General features: G+C 37.3%; 1 protein-coding gene across 1 annotated transcript in view; it reads right to left on the reverse strand.

The window, feature by feature from the left end:
• The window catches only part of Acer3 (alkaline ceramidase 3), a 146,689-nt gene that overhangs the window by 87,937 nt on the left and 40,482 nt on the right, over positions 1 to 18,270 (reverse strand). The window lies entirely within an intron of this gene.

An 18,270-nucleotide genomic window follows, 5' to 3' on the forward strand; every position in this document is an offset into this window, starting at 1 on the left:
CAAGTGGTAGAAAACTTGCCTAGCAGGCATGAAGCCCTAAGTTCAAATCCCAGTACCACCAAAAAAAAACCCCAAAAAACACAAGAAGACATTTAGATTAATCAGTAACACTTAAAGATACATTAATTTGCCCTTTAACAATTAAATAGGCAACTTCTCAGAAATATGGTAGAAAAATATCCTCAAGGTGCTGAAGAAAAAATTCTGAACTCAACAAAAAATTCTTACAAGAATCCAAGTAAATCAAAATGAAACCTGTCAATGGGAATTCAGTTATTATAGTTATTATTTTTGGTAGGAATATAATAAATACCAATGTGGGAGATTAAAAATACAATCTAAATAAAACAAAGATACTTTCTAACAAATCAAACTAAGAATTTCCCCCAAATCACATGATCATTTCAATGGATGCAGAAAAGGTCTTTGAGAAAATTGAAACACCCATTTATTAGACAATAGGAATAGCAGGAACATTCCTCAACATAATAATGACTGTATGCAATAAACCTAAAGCCAACACAGTCCTAAATTGGGGAAAATTGAAACCATTTCCTCTAATGTCAGGAATGAGATAAGGGTATCCACTCTCACCACTCTACTTCAATATAGTGCTTGAATTCTTAGCCAGAGCAATAATGCAAGAGAAAGAATACAAAATAGGAGAGGAAGAAGTCAAATTATCTCTATTTGCTGTTGATGTGATATTATACTTAAAAGACCCTAACAACGCTACCAAATAAACTCTTAGATCTGATAAACTACTTTGACAGAAAGTAGGATACAAAATCAACATACAAACATCAGTAGCTCTTCTATATACCAAAAATATAGAAGCTGAGAAAAAAAATCACTAAAAAGATTCCATTTATGATACTGTCAAAGAACAAGGAATAACTTGTAGAGGTCTTTCACCTCCTTAGTTAAGTTTATTCCTTGTTTTTTGACAGTACCAAACTGAAGAAGACACTAGAAGATGGAAAGACTTCCCATGCTGATGGATTGGTAGAATAAATATTGTGAAAGTGGCTATGCAGCAGAAAGCAATCTACACATTCAATGCAATCTATGCCAAAACCCCAATCCCATTCTTCACAAAAACACAAAAAGCAATCCTAAAATTCACAAGGAAGCACAACAGACCCCAAATAACCAAAGCAATCTTGAACAAAAGAACAATGCTGATATCACAATATCTGACTTCAAATTATATTACAGAGCCATAGTTACAAAAACAGCATGGTACTGGCACAAAACCACACATGTAGACCAACTGAATAGAAGACCCAGAAATGAACTCACACAAAAGTGGCTGTCTGATTTTCTACAAAGGAGCCAAAAATGTACAATGGAAATAAGACAACATCTTCAACAAATGGTGGTGAGAAAACGGATAATCGCATGTAGAAGACTGAAACTTGATCCCTCCCTCTCACCCTGTACAAAATTCAACTCAAAATGGATCAAAGGCCTTAAATGAAGACCAGACACTCTGAAACAACTGAGAAACCACTTGAAGAGCCAGGCATAGACAACAACTTCCTGAATAATGCTCGAATGCTCAGGATATGAAAAGAAGAATTGTCATATGGGATTGCATCAACTTAAAAAGCTTCTGTACACCAAAGAAATAATTACCAGAATGCAGAGAATACCTACAGAATGGAAAAATATCTTTGACAACTGTTTATCAAAGAACATATCAAGAAAAAAAAATTGAATTGGAGGTGTGACTCAAGTGGTTAGAGTGCCTGCTTTGCAAATATGAAGTCCCGAGTACAAATCCAGTCCCACCAAAAAAAAAAAAAACCCACTCATAATTAAGAACCAAGAGAATAATTCAACTAATAAATGGCCAAATGAATTAGTACTTCTCAAAAGTACAAATGGTCAATAAATACACATCCAACATTCAAAGGCATAAAGGAAAAATGAATCAAAATGACACAGCTGGCCCCAGTCAGAAAGTCAATCATCAAGAAAACACACAGCTGTTGAGGACTTAGGTGGTGGTGGGAAGGCACCCTTATAACTATTGGCAAGAATGTAAATGAATGGAGGATCCAAAATGGTGACTGGGACACAGACGCAGACAGCATTAACTCCATGAATCAGGGAACTTGCTGAGACGCTGGAGACACCCTTGGCTGAGGTAAAGCACCAGGAAGAGCTGAAACTTCAGGACCCTGAACCCCTAGCCCATGGAAGGCTTCTCCATGCCATGATACACTGAAAGAACAGGAAGGCTGCCATCCCCATGCTGCCACTGCCCGCCGGCCAGCCCGCCAGACCTCTGCCCCACAGATCACCGCCACCCACCTGCCAGCCTGCCAGCCACCAGCTCCAAACATGCTTGGGAGACCTTCAGCAGACCAAACACAATACTTTCCTGCTGGAGCCACACTTGGTGAAAAAAAAAAAAAAGAAGAAGAAGAAGAAGAAACAAAACTCTGAAACCCTGAACTCCCAGACCATAAAAAGCTTCTCCATGCCACGTTACACTGAGAAAACAGGAGGGCCCAAGCACCACCAGATGCCAGCTCCAAACCTGCCTAGGAGATGCAGACAAACAGGACTGGATGCTAAAGGAGTAACACCAGAACTACTGAGACTGAAATTCTACTGTTCCTGAACTGGGAATTTTTTTTTTCTTTTCTTTTGTTTAAGTGTTTGTTTGTCTTGTTTGCTGTTTGATTGTCCACCATTTCTCCCTGTTGATTTCTTTGGTTCTTCATTTTCTGTTCTTTTTCTTTTTTCTCTTTGTTTCTTGGTTTTGTTAGTTTTACTATTGTTAAGTTAGCTAATACTAAATTACACATAGATCAGGGACAGAAGCAGTACCAAGTGGAATGATGGGAAGATGAAAAAGGGATGGAAATCATTCTCCCCTTAAAAATAAATACAAGATTCAGAGGGAAATGAAGAAAACGGATACCCAGATCCAGACTCCAACAAAACAAAGATAAACTATGCCAAGGAACCCAACAAAGCCAACAAGAACACTCTGAAAGAAGAAATCCTACAAGTTATTAATGAGAATTTCATAGAGCTGTTACTAGACATGGTCAACCAAAACATACAGGAGGCACTCAAGAAATTCCAAGACAACAAAAATAAAGAATATGACAAAACACAGAAACAAATAAACCAACTCATAGGATCCCTAAATAAACCCCAAACTGAAACAGAGAACAGCATAAATAGAGAGATAAATGAATTAAGAACGAAAATTGAAAATATTAAAGAAGTGACCCATGATATGGAAAACCTCAGAAAAAAGAATGAAACATAAATACAAAACAAAATGGAAGGCCACTCCAGCAGACTAGAACAAGCAGAAGACAAAATCTCAGAACATGAAGATGAAATGGAAATTAAAGGAAAAAATGAAGAACTATTAGTCAGACAACTCAAGACTTGTGAAAGGAATATGCAAGAAGTCACCAACTCTATCAAAAGACTAAACCTAAGAATCACGGGCGTTGAAGAAGGAGAAGAGGTGCAAGCAAAAGAAATTCGTAATATATTCAACAAAATAAAACAGAAAATTTCCCAAATATAGAGAAAACTATGCCCATTCAGGTACAGGAAGCCTCCAGGACACCAAACAGACTTGACCAAAACAGAACTACCCCCAACACATTATTAATAAAACAACAAGCACAGAGAATAGAGAAAGACTATTGAAGTCTGTAAGAAAGAAAAAATAAATAACATACAAAGGTAAACCCATCAAAATCACAGCAGATTTCTCAACAGAAACCTTAAAAGCAAGAAGGGCATGGAGTGAGGTCTTCCAGGCACTGAATGAAAATAACTTCAACTAACAAACTGAGAAGGAATATATGGAAACAATTCCATTTACAATAGCCTCAAAAAAATCAAATACCTAGGAGTAAACTTAACAAAGGATGTGAATGACTTCTTCAAGGAGAACTACAAACCCTTGAAGAAAAGCGATTGAGGAAGACTACAGAAGATGGACAGATCTCCCATGCTCATGGATTGGTAGAATCAACATAGTAAAATTGGATATACTACCAAAAGCAATCTGTATGTTTAATGCAATTCTCATCAAAATCCAAATGACTTTCATCACAGAGATTGAAAAATCTACCCTAAAGTTCAATTGGAAACACAAGAGACTGTGAATAGCCAAGGCAGTACTTAGCAAAAAGAGCAATGCTGGAGGTTTCACAACACCCAATTTCAAACTATATTACAAAGCAATAGCAATAAAAACAGCATGGTACTGGCACAAAAACAGACATGAAGACCAGTGGAACAGAATAGAGGACCCGGATATGAATCCACACAACTATGCCCGCCTTATTTTTGATAAAGGTGCCAAAAATATACAATGGAGAAAAGACAGCCTCTTCAACAAATGTTTCGGGGAAAAGTGGTTAACCGTCTGCAAGAAACTGAAACTAGATTCATGTCTATCACCCTGTACTAGTATCAACTCAAAATGGATCAAGAACCTAAATATCAGACCTGAAATTCTGAAGTTACTACAGGAAGGAGCAGGAAATGCTCTGGGACTAATAGAAATAGGCAAAAGACTTCCTAAATAGAACCCCAGCAGCCCAGCAACTAAGAGAAAGGATGAATAAGGGGACTTCATAAAATTAAAAAGCTTCTGCACAACAAAAGAAATGGTCTCTAAACTGAATAGACCACCCACAGAGTGGGAGAAAATATCTGTCAGCTATACATCAAAGGACTGATAACCAGAATATATAGGGAATTTTAGAAACTAAACGCTCCCAAAATCAATGAACCAATAAAGAAATGGGCAACTGAACTAAGCAGAACTTTCTCAAAAGAAGAAATTCAAATGGCCAAAAAACACATGAAAAGATGATCACCATCTCTAGTCATAAAGAAAATGCAAATAAAAACCACACTCAGATTCCACCTCACCCATTAGAAAAGCCATCATCAAAAACACCACCAACAACAGGTGTTGGCGAGGATGTGGGGAAAAAGGAACCCTCTTACACTGCTGGTGGGAATGCCAAGCTAGTACAACCACTCTGGAAAAAAAGTGGAGGCTTCTTAAAAATCTAAACATAGACCTGCCATATGATCCAGCAATTCCACTCCTAAGGATATACCCAAAGGAATGCAACACAGGTTACTCCAAAGACACCTGCACACCCATGTTTACTGCAGTGCTATTCATAATAGCCAAGTTAGTGAAACAACCAAGATGTCCCACTATTGACTAATGGATCAAGAAAATGTGGTATTTATACACAATGGAATTTTACTCGGCCATGAAGAAGAATGAAATCTTATCATTCGCAAGTAAATGGATGGAACTGTAGAACATCATTTTGAGCAAGGTTAGCCAGGCTCAGAAGAACAAAAATCGTATGTTCTCCCTCATATGCAGACTTTAGATCTAGGGCAAATACAGCAACGTTGTTGGAATTGGGTCACATGACAAGGGGACAGCACATACATACAGGAGGCATGGGGACAGGTAGAAAACCCAAAACATGAAAGTGTTTGGTGTCCCCACTCCAGAGGAACTAATACAGAAACCTTAAAGCAAAAGAGGTCAACACAAGTAGGGGATCAGGAACCAGTGTAAAGATCGGTTAGAGATGAATCATCTTGGGTTGTAATACATTTGTACATGGAAGCAATGCTAGGAATCTCTCTGTATAACTATCCTTAACTCAACTAGCAAAAATACTTTGTCTTTCTTATTATGCTTATGTCTTCTTTTCAACAAAATTAGAGATAAGGGCAGAACAGGTTCTGCCTGGAAGCGAGCGTGGGGCGGTAAGCAGGGGGGAGAAATGACCCAAACAATGTATGCACATGTGAATAAATGAATTAAAAAAAAAGAATGTAAATAAGTACAGCCACTATGGAAGGTTGCTCATGAAACTGAAAACAGAACTACCTATGATCCTGCTACAGCAGCATACAACAGAGATACCTATGTGTACACACACACACACACACACACACACACACACACACACACACACAGTGTTATTCAGCCACAAAGAATGAAATCATTTTGTTTGCAGGAAAATGAATGGAATTGGAGGTCATCATATTAAGTGAAACAACCAAACTGAGAAAGACAAATATCATGTTCTTACACATATGCAGAATCCAGATCTTAAGCGGGGGTAGGAAGCCATGAATAGCGGGACTTGGTGTGTGGGGTGGGGAGCACAGAGAACCAGAAGGGTGGCAAATGGAGAGGGTTAAAGTAGGGGGTGGATATGATCAAAGTACTTTGTACATATATATGAAAACAAAATAGCGAAACCCATTTAAAACTAAAAATGGGGGCGGGAGATAAGAAATGGTAACAGAGGGGGTGCATTTGATCAAAGTACATTATATGCACGTATGGAAATATTACCGTGAAACCCATTTGTACAATTAATATATGCTAAAAAATTCCCTACTAAAGGAAATTCAAATTCCAAAAACAAGCAAGAAAAGGATTTCAGAAAGAACCCAGAGACACAGCAATAATGAGTTGGAGAAGGCATACTACACCAATGTCACTGAAAGTCTGATCATATTGGTGGTATGACAAAATGAATACAGAACTAATTGTCTGAGGAATCAAAAATAACAATTTGGAGTTTACATTTTGCATTTCTAAAATTTTATTTTTCTGGTAGTATTTTTAGTTTCCAGAAAAACATGAAAAGGCAATGGATTGCATCTGATTGCTGTTTTCATCTTTCCAAAAAAAAAAGCTCAAACATGAATAGAAAAGGAATAAACACAAAGAACAATAAAAACCTCCATAGCAATTAAATAAGTAGGTAAAATGGGGAAAGAAATGGCTAAGCAACATTTTATATATTTGACTATGGGTAGAATGAAGTGGCGTGATACTTTCAAAATTCCAGGTAAATTTTTTCAACATAGGTGCTAATATTAAGACAAATTATCAATTAATTGAGAAAGTAGAATAAAGACATTTTCAAACAGTCAAGGATTTAAAAAAGCATACTTATGACATGTTTGCTTTTATCACCAGTTAAAGAACAGAGAGCATGGGATCTAAGAAACAGGTGGTGATACAGGAGAGAATAAAGAAAAGATGCAAGATTACTGCAGCACAAAAGGACCAGAGATCACATAGTATGGACTAAAGCAGAAGAACCAAAACTACAGGAAATTTAGAAGCAAAAGAAAAGAAAAAAATAGGCACTACAGGAAGTCAAAAGTTCTGAATAGAATGTTGGTGGGCATTTGATAGAGGTGTCAGGAAATCTATACTAATTTAGTGACTGGGGCCTCTATTGAGCCAGATCTCTGTTGCCAAATATTTAAATTATTTCTGATCCTTACTTTTACAAGCATTACTGTACAGAATAACCATATATATTTGGTCCTCCATTTCTGTAAATTCTGTATTGGTAGGGTCAACCTACTATGTATTGAAGATATTAAAAAAAAAAGCATGGTTGGGTGGAGTGGCTCAAGTGGTAGAGCACCTGCCTAGTAAGCATGAGGCTCTGAGTTCAAACCCCAGACCTGGAAAAAAAAAGTGTCTGTACAAAATATTAATATTATAAATATATATATATATAATTTATAGACTTTTTCTTGCCATCCCTAAACAATGTAGTATAATAACTATTTACATAGCATTTATATTACATTGTATTATAAGTAATCTAGAGATGATTTAATGTATATGGGAGTATGTACACAGGTTTGTAAATATGCCCTTTTATATATGGAATTTGAGTATCTGCAGATATTTTATCTACTTGGGGTCCTGAACCAATTCCCTATGGGATGGATGGATAAGTGTGTACATACGTGTGTGTATACACACACTCATGTATACACAGTGTTGTTTCATCTGTAGATTCCCAAAAGAAAACTGTCTAGTCAAAGAATAAATATATCTGCTGACCAAAAAGCAATTAGAAAACATGGATACATTATCTTCTCTCTTACTAAGTGAGTATGGGATCATTTTATATGTTTAAAGATATGTTTAATGGATATCCTTTGATATCCATTATCATTTGCTACTTGCTCTATTGATCTTTTCTTCTATAAGGAGCCCTTCTTACAAATGGAATGTTTGCCCTATGTTATGAGTTGCAACTCCTTGTCTGGCTTCACTTATGATATCTTTGCTATGGACAACTTTCTGTTGACTTTTTATAGCTGACTTTACCAATCTCTATTTTTTTTATAACTTTAGATTTCTGAGTTCTAGTTAAGGTCTTTCCCATTCTAAGGTTATAAGGGAATTTATCCCTATTTATGGTTTCACTTCTTTAAATGTTTAATTTTAAATTCATTTGGACTTTTTATTATAGTATGCCATTCTTTTTTTTTAATTTTTTTGTTGGTATTTGAGTTTGAACTCAGGGCCTAACCCTTGCTAGGCAGGTACTCTACGGCTTGAGCAACTCCCACCCCACTAGTCCTGTTGTATAGTATGATCATTTTAACTTTATCTTATTTTGAATGGCTACACAGTTGCCACATGCAACTAACCACAAAGAAAACAAAAAAATAAAAAATGTAAGCTGGGTGTAGTGTCACATGCTTGTAATCCCAGCACTCAGGAGGCTGAAGCAGGAGGATCATGAGTTTGAGGCCAGCCAGAGCTACAGAGCAAGACCTTTTGTCAAAAGATGGAAAGAAGGAAGAAAGGGAAGGAAGGAGGGAGAGAGTGAAAGGGGGACTAAGAGGAGAAAGGAAGGGAGAGGAGGAAGGAAGGGAGGGAGGGAGAGGAGAAAGGAAGGGAGAGGAGGAAGGAAGGGAGGGAGGGAGAGGAGGAAGGAAGGGAGGGAGGGAGGGAGGGAAGTGGGAGGGATGTTACTGCACAGTATACTATTTGGCTCAACAATGAGCATTATTTCCATAGTCACACTGATATTATTCACGTTACATCCTTAGTACTTACATAATAAAAACTATACTCTAATGTTAGTGAGAAAAAGTAATGGGGGAAAGCAGAACACTAAATCCCCAATCATCAAAACTGGAAGACAGACAATATCTTAAGTATCAACAGGTTATTTAGAAATCTGAAGCCAGAGTCTAGGGAATAAAATAGCTAGGTGTTAAAAAATTATTGATGAATTTCTGCTTCCCAGAAACAGAACCAAATCTGATGTAACAACAATATATGAAAAATGGTTTTCTTTCTTTTTTTTTTTTTTGCAGTACTGGGGTTTGAACCCAAGGCCTCACACTTGTTAGGCAGGCTCTATATTTACTTGAACCATGCCCAGACAATGACCCCTAAGAAACAAGAAACAAATGATGACTTTTGTGATTGCCCTAGCCTACTGCCTAGAGCACTCAGGCCGCAGCATAGAGAGGAAGACCTGGGGGAAGCATGGGAGACTGGCTGAGTTGAAGAAACAGAGTTGAGAGGCAACTAGACATCACAGAAGAAGGTCGGTGAGAGACAGCTTCAGGGAGAAAGAACCATGGAAATTTAAAAAGGGTCTCATTAACTTACTCTGTGGAAGACTGATGAGCATACACGTATGAGGAAGCTATCCAGAAGCTAGTAACAAACTGTCTGAAAAGACTGGACAGAACAGTACCTGGTGCTTACACCTGAGCAGAAATAGTGCCTATTTTTATACTCTAGAATGGTTAAATTCTTATTTCTCTGGGCACTGGATAATCAAGGAGGCCTTGCCTCAGTAATAGGGAATAATTAGACTGAGCCTCTTCCAGATACACCAAATATATGTATTTTGTTTATTGATTATTTTTATTTTTGGTGGTAATGGGGTTTGAACTTAGCACCTCATGCTTCCTAGGCAAGTGCTCTACCAGTTGAGACATGCCCTCAGACCTTTTTGCTTTAGTTATTTTTCAGGTAGGGTCTCTTGTTTTTCACCCAGGAAGACCTGACTGCAATCCTCCTATTTATGCCTCCTGCATAGTAGGGATTACAGGTGTAAGTCACTCACTCAGCCTATAGATATTACTTAATGTCTACATGAGTTTATCAGTCATCTTTGATGCCAATACAAAAGAGACAACTCCAGAAACAAAGATATAATAATATCAACAGCATATCCTCTAAGAAACAATTAGCTAAATAACACAATAAATTTATGAAATAGCATCTGATGAGTTGTGATCAACAGAAGACTTTCAAGTGCAGAAGCAATATCCAGACTGGGGGTGTGGCTTAAGCCATAGTGCCTGCTTTGCAAATGTGAATCCCTAAGTTCAAACCTCAGTCCCACAATAAAAGTAAAAAATTTAAAAAGTTTCCTAAAACAGAAGCAAATATCCAGTAACAACACAGAAGTTGCTGGATAATTGCTATAGTAGGGGTCAATGATATTTCTCACAAGAACAGGTTTCTCGCCCTTTCAATCATAAAGAACATGGGTTTCTTGAATTTGTACCTCAGGATGTGATATCCTTGAGGGAGTTACTTTATAATGGTAAGAGAAGCTTTAAATCACTGGGATAATAAACTGGCTGTCTAATACAAATTAATGACCCGTTCTTCCTGTAGTAGATGGGGGAACAAATAGGGAGAAAACCAAACTAGATGCTATGCAACATCAACCCTTATTTTGAGAAACTGTAAAATTCAGGGAAAAATAAAATAATAATGTAACAAATATATTTAAAATTTGATCACTGTATACATTTTGTCAGGTCTGCATCAAGATTCTTATTTTCATAATGGAAATAACTTACTACAGATAAAAGTCAAAGTTATTCCAATTCCCTTTCATGAACTTCAGAGGTAATGGCCAGTATTAATTTGTGTGTTTTAATGATTGGTTTACTCCCATGTGTAGGTGTTGAAGTGGTGAAACCTTTAAGAGGTGGGGACTACTGAAAGGTAATTAAATCAAGGGGGCTCTGCTCTCAGAAAGGATTAATGCTAGTGTGAAGAACTGAGTTAATTATTGTTGAAAGCAGGTTGTTCTACAAAGCAAGGCCTGCCTCTCAGGCCTGACACTTCTACACCCATCCATTTCCCTTTCTGCTTCTCCATTATCTGACACAGCCAGGTGTGTTCACCAGAAGACAAAAAAATTAAGCTGCCTGATTTTGGATTTTTAACCTCTTTAATTGTAAGACAAAATAAACCACTTTTCTTTATAAATTACCTAGCATCAAGTATTCTTTTATAGCAACACAAGGTAGCTAATACAACATGCATCATTGTAATGCATTTTTAAATTTATTTTTATTATCTCCATCATTATTCTTTATTCCCCCTCCCCCCATTCCTGGAATAGTTTCAACTGGTCTCATTTTTTCATTTACATACATGTGTATAGAGTATTTCCACTATATCTACCCTCCTACTCCTTTTCCTTATATCCTCCTCCCTTCCCACCAGTACCTACCTATCCCAGAGAAAGACTTCTTAGTTACACAGTGTGTTTCATTGTGACATTTTCATGCATATATATTATAACCCAAATTGGTTCATTTCCTCTATTTTTTTCCATTCTACCTTAGTCCCCTTCTTATGGTGATTTCAAGGGGTTTAAAAATTCTATATTCATTTTTGTACATCAACCATATACACCTTCTTAACTGCCTTCTTCACCCTCCCTCTCTTGCATGTGACCTCCTCCTAGCATAACCTGTTTCTCATAACACTGCTTCTGTTTGTATTGGGTCTATATTCCACATAACACACAAAACATATGGTCTTTGGTTTTCTAAGCCTGGCTAACTTAAGATGATGTTCTCTAGTTCCATTCATTTACCTGCGAATAACAAAATTTCATTCTTCTTCACGACTGAATAAAATTCCATTGTGTATAAATACTACATTTTCTTAATCCATTTATCAGTAGTGGGGCATCTTGGCTGTTTCCATAGCTTAGCTATTGTGAATAATGCTGCAATAAACATGGGTGTGCAGGTGCCTTTATTGTAACCTGACTTACATTCCTTCTGATATATCCCTAGAAACAGTATTGCTGGACAATATGGCAGTTAAATAGTTTTTGAGGAGCCTCCAAACTGTTTTCCATAGTACAACCACTATGAAAATTTACGTTTACTAATTTACATTCCCACCAAGGGTGCATGAGGGTTCCTTTGTCCATATTTGTCTATTACAAGGCTACATCATGAGGATTCCAAGATGGCGGCTAGAGATAGGAAGCAGAAAGCATGCCTCCTAAAGTGAAATCTTGGAGAGACGCTGGAGACACACCTTGCAGGCAAGGACACTGAGAAGAGGCAAAACTTTGACCCCTCCACACCTTCAGCCTGCGCAGAGCATCTCACTTCACGTTGAACAGAGAAACCAGGAAGGCCCCCGGGCCACTGCCAGTCACCCACACCCAGACGGCTTTGGAAGATGTGGACCACAAGGTGAGCTAAGTGGTATATGGTACTCCCACAGACAACCCTGGGTCACATCGGCAGAGACCCCTGGACAGACTGATCCCCACCCGGGGAAAAAAGAGAACTGAGTAATAAGCAATAAGAACAATAAAAACAGGAAGCAAAGAGGGTGGGGCACCCTGAGATCGAAGAGGTGGGGAGGGGAATCGGGCCGGGAACTGTAAATAAACAAGCCGGGCCTGGCCGGAGAGGGCGGGAGCACTCAGCAACCAGGAGTGGGAAAGCTTGAGAGTGGCGGGGAGAGGAAAACTCCACAGGAGACGGGGGAAGACCCACCTCCCACGTGAGCTGTAAACAAACATGCCAACCGGCAGGAGCAGCAGCACACACCCAGCAATCAGGAGTGGGAAAGCTTGTAAAGGCTGCGGTGGGAGGAAAACTCCACAGGAGAGGGGGAAAGACCCACTTCCCACGTGAACTGTAAATAAACATGCAGGCCTGAGAATGCAGGTGCAGTGTCACCTCCCCCAGTGTGTTTGGAAAGGGGAAAGCTTGTAGCAGTGGCATCAAGCACAGAACTCTGAGTAAACAAAGCCTGCTGGGACAGGTGAGTGCTAAGCTCACCCCAGAGATCTGCGTAAGTATCACCTCCAGGAACAGCAGGCTGACAGCGGTGGACAGGCAAGTCACAGCCACAGACAGCCATTCACAGACCTGTCTCAAGACTCTTTTTTTCTCCTCTCCCTACCTTTGATGAGAAAACAACCGAACTACACCTGCATACTGAAAAACTTAATGAAACAGTATTGCATTTGAACTTGGAACATGTTGTGGGTTTTTTTTTCTTTCTTATGTTACCACTTTGATGAGACAACTACAGAACAACATCTGAGGCACCACCTCCAGGACTGGAGACTGAGGAATGAAACCAAAATTATTAAGACTGAAACTTCATTGCATTTAAACTTGAAGGGTTTTTTAAATTTTATTTATTTTTTTATTTTATTTTTTGTATATACATATGTTTTCTTTCATTTACTTATTTTTCTTTTATTCTTATCTTTATTCTTTTTATTTTTTATTTTTAATCCTCTCTCTGTCTCTCTAATGCCATTTCAGCTTATTGTTCATTAGTCCACTATCTCTCCCTGTTTATATCTTTGAAACCTTCTTTGTTTCTTTGTTTTGTTTTTTGGTTTTTTTCTCTACTTACTTGTTTTTCCCTTTTCCTTTAACTTCTTTGCTTTCCATCCCCTCTCACCCTTCCATTCTAAACATCACTAGTGCTATTATTACAGCCAGAAAATATTTAATTGCACACAATACAGAGACAATAACAGCACCAAGAGCAATGACAGGAAGACAGAAAAAACAGGGAAACCAGTTTCCCCACAGCAAAAAATTAGTACAGGAACCAGAGGGAAATGAAGAAAATAGAAACTCAGATCCAGACTCCAACAAAATGAAGATAAACTAGGCCAAAGAACCCAATGAAGCCCACAAGAATAATTTAAAAGAAGAAATACTACAGGTACTCAATGAGAATTTTATAGAGATGATACTGGATATGGTCAACCAAAATGTACAGGAGACACTCAAGAAATTCCAAGACAACAAAAATATAGAATTTGAAAAAGCAAAAGAAGAAGTAAAGGAAACCATAGAAGCAGTATATAAACACCAAAGTGAAACAGAGAACACGATTAATAAAGAGATAAATGAACTCAGGACAAAAATAGACAACAAAAAAGAGAAAACAACCCAGGATATGGAAAACCTCAGAAAAAAGAACAAAACAGAATTGCAAAACAAAACGGAAGGCCAACCCAGCAGACTAGAACAAACAGAAGACAGAATCTCAGAACTTGAAGATGAAATGGTAATTAAAGGAAAAACTGAAGAACTATTAATTAAACAACTCAAAACCTGTGAAAAGAAAATGCAAGAGCTCACCAACTCCATCAAAAGACCAAACTTGAGATACATGGGCATCGAAGAAGGAGAAGAGGTGCAAGCAAAGGAAATGCAAAACATATGCAACAAAATAATAACAGAAAATTTCCAGAATCTAGAGAAAGATAATCCTATACAGATGCAAGAGGTCACCAGAACACCAAACAGACCAGATCAAAACAGAACTACCCCACGACATATCATCATTAAAACAAGTTCAGAAACTAGGGAAAGAACATTTAAGGCTGTAAGAGAGAAAAAACAAGTAACATACAAAGGTAAGCCCATTAAAATCACAGCAGACTTCTCAACAGAAACATTAAAAGCAAGAAGAGCATGGGGTGAGATCTTCTGGACACTGAATGAAAATAACTTCAACGCCAGGATACTCTACCCAGCAAAACTATCATTCAAAATAGATGGAGCAATAAAGTCTTCCATGATTACCAGAAACTAAAACAATACGTGACCACAAAGCCACCACTACAAAAGATTCTTCAAGGGATTCTTAACACAGAAAGTGAAACCCAACATAACCATGAAAGGACAGGCAGCACCAAACCACAGGAAAAGAAAAAGTAAGAAAGTAGAAAGTACTCTTACTCAACATCATACTAGAACTCCTATCCAGAGCAATCGGACAAGAGACAGAAATAAAGCACCTAGGAATAAGTGTAACCAATGAGGTCAATGAGCTCTACAATGAACACTATAAAACACCAGTGAAAGAAACTGAAAACATCCCTTGCTCATGGATTCGAAAAATAATATTATTAAAATATCCATACTACTAAAAATGGTCAGTTCTGGTTTACTTTTAAAGACTTATTGTCATGTTAAAATAATTGATAGCATATGGTCTTAGGCAGGAAAAGCTTGAATGGAAATGAGGCCCAGAAAAGCCCTATCATATGGAGACCTGAGGATTGACAGAGGAGATAAAGGATGAAGCGTCAGCAAATGATGGTGGGAGACACAGTATTCCCCATGCAGACAGATGGCACAGACTTCACAGAGGAGTCCAGGTGATCACAGGCCCCTTGAGAAGACAAACTGCAAAACCTCAAAGAAAGTACAGAGAGCAGGCATGATCGTGAAAGACAATGCAAAATTATAAACTATAAAGCAATAAGCTGATGAATGTGACCACAATAAAGTTAATACCACAAAAGAGAAAATGAAAAAAGATATTTCCAGTGTCTAGTACTGAGAAACAGTTGATTTCCAGAATATATAAGAACTCCTACAAAAAGCTTACTAGAAAAATGGACAAATCACAAGAGGAGAAAAGATGATCAAAGTCACTGGCAACCGGGAAATAGAAAGTAAAATAGCAAAGCGACGCCATTTCCCATCCGTAGTTCAACAAGCAATGCCTCTTATAACAGTTCTGCCAGAAGAAAATAAAGTTGTGGAATCATTTCAGAGAAGGCTTGGCTAATTCCACTGAACACTAAAATGAGCAGCCTGTGACCCAGAGAGCCACTTCTAAACATGTTTGTAATAATGAAAAACAGAAATAGTATACTGTTTTTCACAAAGAAGAAAATTTAACTGTGGAACAGGTATAAAATGATACTATTCAACAGTTAAAACAGGCAAGAATGTAAAATTAAATAAACCTACACATATTAAAAAAAAAAAAAAAAGTAGAGAGTAACCTCAACTTAAGTACACACAATCAAACCTTCAAACAACTAAGACAACTAAATGACAGGAATCATTACATACCTATCAGTACTAACACTTAATGTTAACGGACTTAATTCACCCATCAAAAGGCACCGTTTGATGAAATGAATTAAAAAGGAAGATCCAACAATTTGTTGCTTACAGGAGACCCATCTCACTAACAGAAATAAACATAGGCTTAGGAGGAAAGGCTGGAAGAAGATTTACCAAACCAACAGCCCCTGAAAATAAGCAGGAGTAGCAATACTTATCTCTGACAAAGTAGACTTCAAACCTACATTGATCAAACAAGATAAAGAAGGACATTCCATACTAATAAAAGGGGAAACAGACCAAAAGGAAATAATAATTATCAACCTCTATGCACCCAATGTCAACGCATCCAATTTCATCAAACATAGCCTGAAAGACCTAAAAGCATATATTAACGCCAACACAGTGGATGTGGGAGACTTTAACACCCCAATATCATCAATAGATAGGTCATCCAAACAAAAAATCAATAAAGAAATCCAAGATCTAAAATATACAATAGATCAAATGGACCTACTTGATGTCTACAGAACATATCATCCAACTTCTACACAATATACATTCTTCTCAGCATCCCATGGAACCTTCTCCAAAATAGATCATATCCTAGGGCACAAAGCAAGCCTCAGCAAATACAAGAAAACAGAAATTATACCACGCATTCTATCTGATCACAATGCAATAAAACTAGAACTCAACAACAAACCTAAAGACAAAAAACATGCAAACAGCTGGAAACTAAATAACTCATTACTTAATGAACAATGGGTTATTGATGAAATAAAAGAGGAAAAAAAGTTCCTGGAAATCAAGGAAAATGAAAACGCAACCTACAGAACCTATGGGACACAGAAAAGGCAGTCCTGAGAGGAAAGTTTATAGCCATGAGTGCCTATATTAAAAAGACTGAAAGATCCCAAATCAATGACCTAATGATACATCTCAAACTCCTAGAAAAACAAGAACAAGCAAATCCCAAAACAAATAGAAGGAGAGAAATAATAAAAATAAGAGCTGAAATCAACAAAATAGAAACCAAAAAAACCATACAAAGAATTAATGAAACAAAAAGTTGGTTCTTTGAAAAAATAAACAAAATCCATAGACCCCTGGCAAACCTGACTAAAATGAGGAGAGAAAAAACCCAAATTAGTAGAATCAGGAATGCAAAAGGAGAGATAACAACAAACACCATGGAAGTCCAGGAAATCATCAGAGACCACCTCGAGAACCTATATTCAAATAAATTTGAAAATCTAAAAGAAATGGACAGATTTCTAGATACATATGATCATCCAAAACTGAACCAAGAGGAAATTAATCACCTGAATAGATCTATAACACAAAATGAAATTGAAGCAGCAATCAAGAGTCTCCCCAAAAAGAAAAGTCCAGGACTTGATGGATTCTCTACTGAATTTTATCAGACCTTTAAAGAAGAACTGATACCAACCCTCCTTAAACTGTTCCATGAAATAGAAAGGGAAGGAAAACTGCCTAACACCTTTTATGAAGCCAGTATTACATTTATCCCAAAACCAGGCAAAAACACCTCCAAAAAGGAGAACTAAAGGCCAATCTCCTTAATGAATATTGATGCAAAAATCCTCAACAAAATAATGGCAAACCGAATTCAACAACACATCAAAAAGATTATTCACCACGACCAAGTTGGCTTCATCCCAGGAACGTAATGTGGTTTATTACGTTCAATAAACATAATAAACCATATTAACAGAAGCAAAGACAAAAACCACTTGATCATCTCAATAGATACAGAAAAAGCCTTCGATAAGATCCAACACCATTTCATGATAAAAGATTTAAGAAAACTAGGAATAGAAGGAAAGTACCTCAACATTATAAAAGCTATATATGACAAACCTACAGCCAGCATTATACTTAACGGAGAAAAACTGAAACCATTCCCTCTAAAATCAGGAACTAGACAAGGATGCCTACTATCTTCACTCCTATTCAACATAGTACTGGAATTCCTAGCCAGAACAATTAGGCAAGAAGAAGAAATAAAAGGAATACAAATAGGTAAAGAAACTGTCAAAATATCCCTATTTGCAGATGACATGACCCTACACCTTAAAGACCCAAAAAACTCTACTCAGAAGCTCCTAGACACCATCAATAGCTACAGCAAGGTAGCAGGATATAAAATCAACATAGAAAAATCATTAGCATTTCTATACACTAATAATGAACAAACTGAAAAAGAATATATGAAAACAATTCCATTTACAATAGCCTCAAACAAAATCA

This window comes from Castor canadensis, chromosome 1 (genome assembly GCF_047511655.1).
Source record: "Castor canadensis chromosome 1, mCasCan1.hap1v2, whole genome shotgun sequence".
NCBI classification, from domain to species: Eukaryota; Metazoa; Chordata; class Mammalia; order Rodentia; family Castoridae; genus Castor; species Castor canadensis.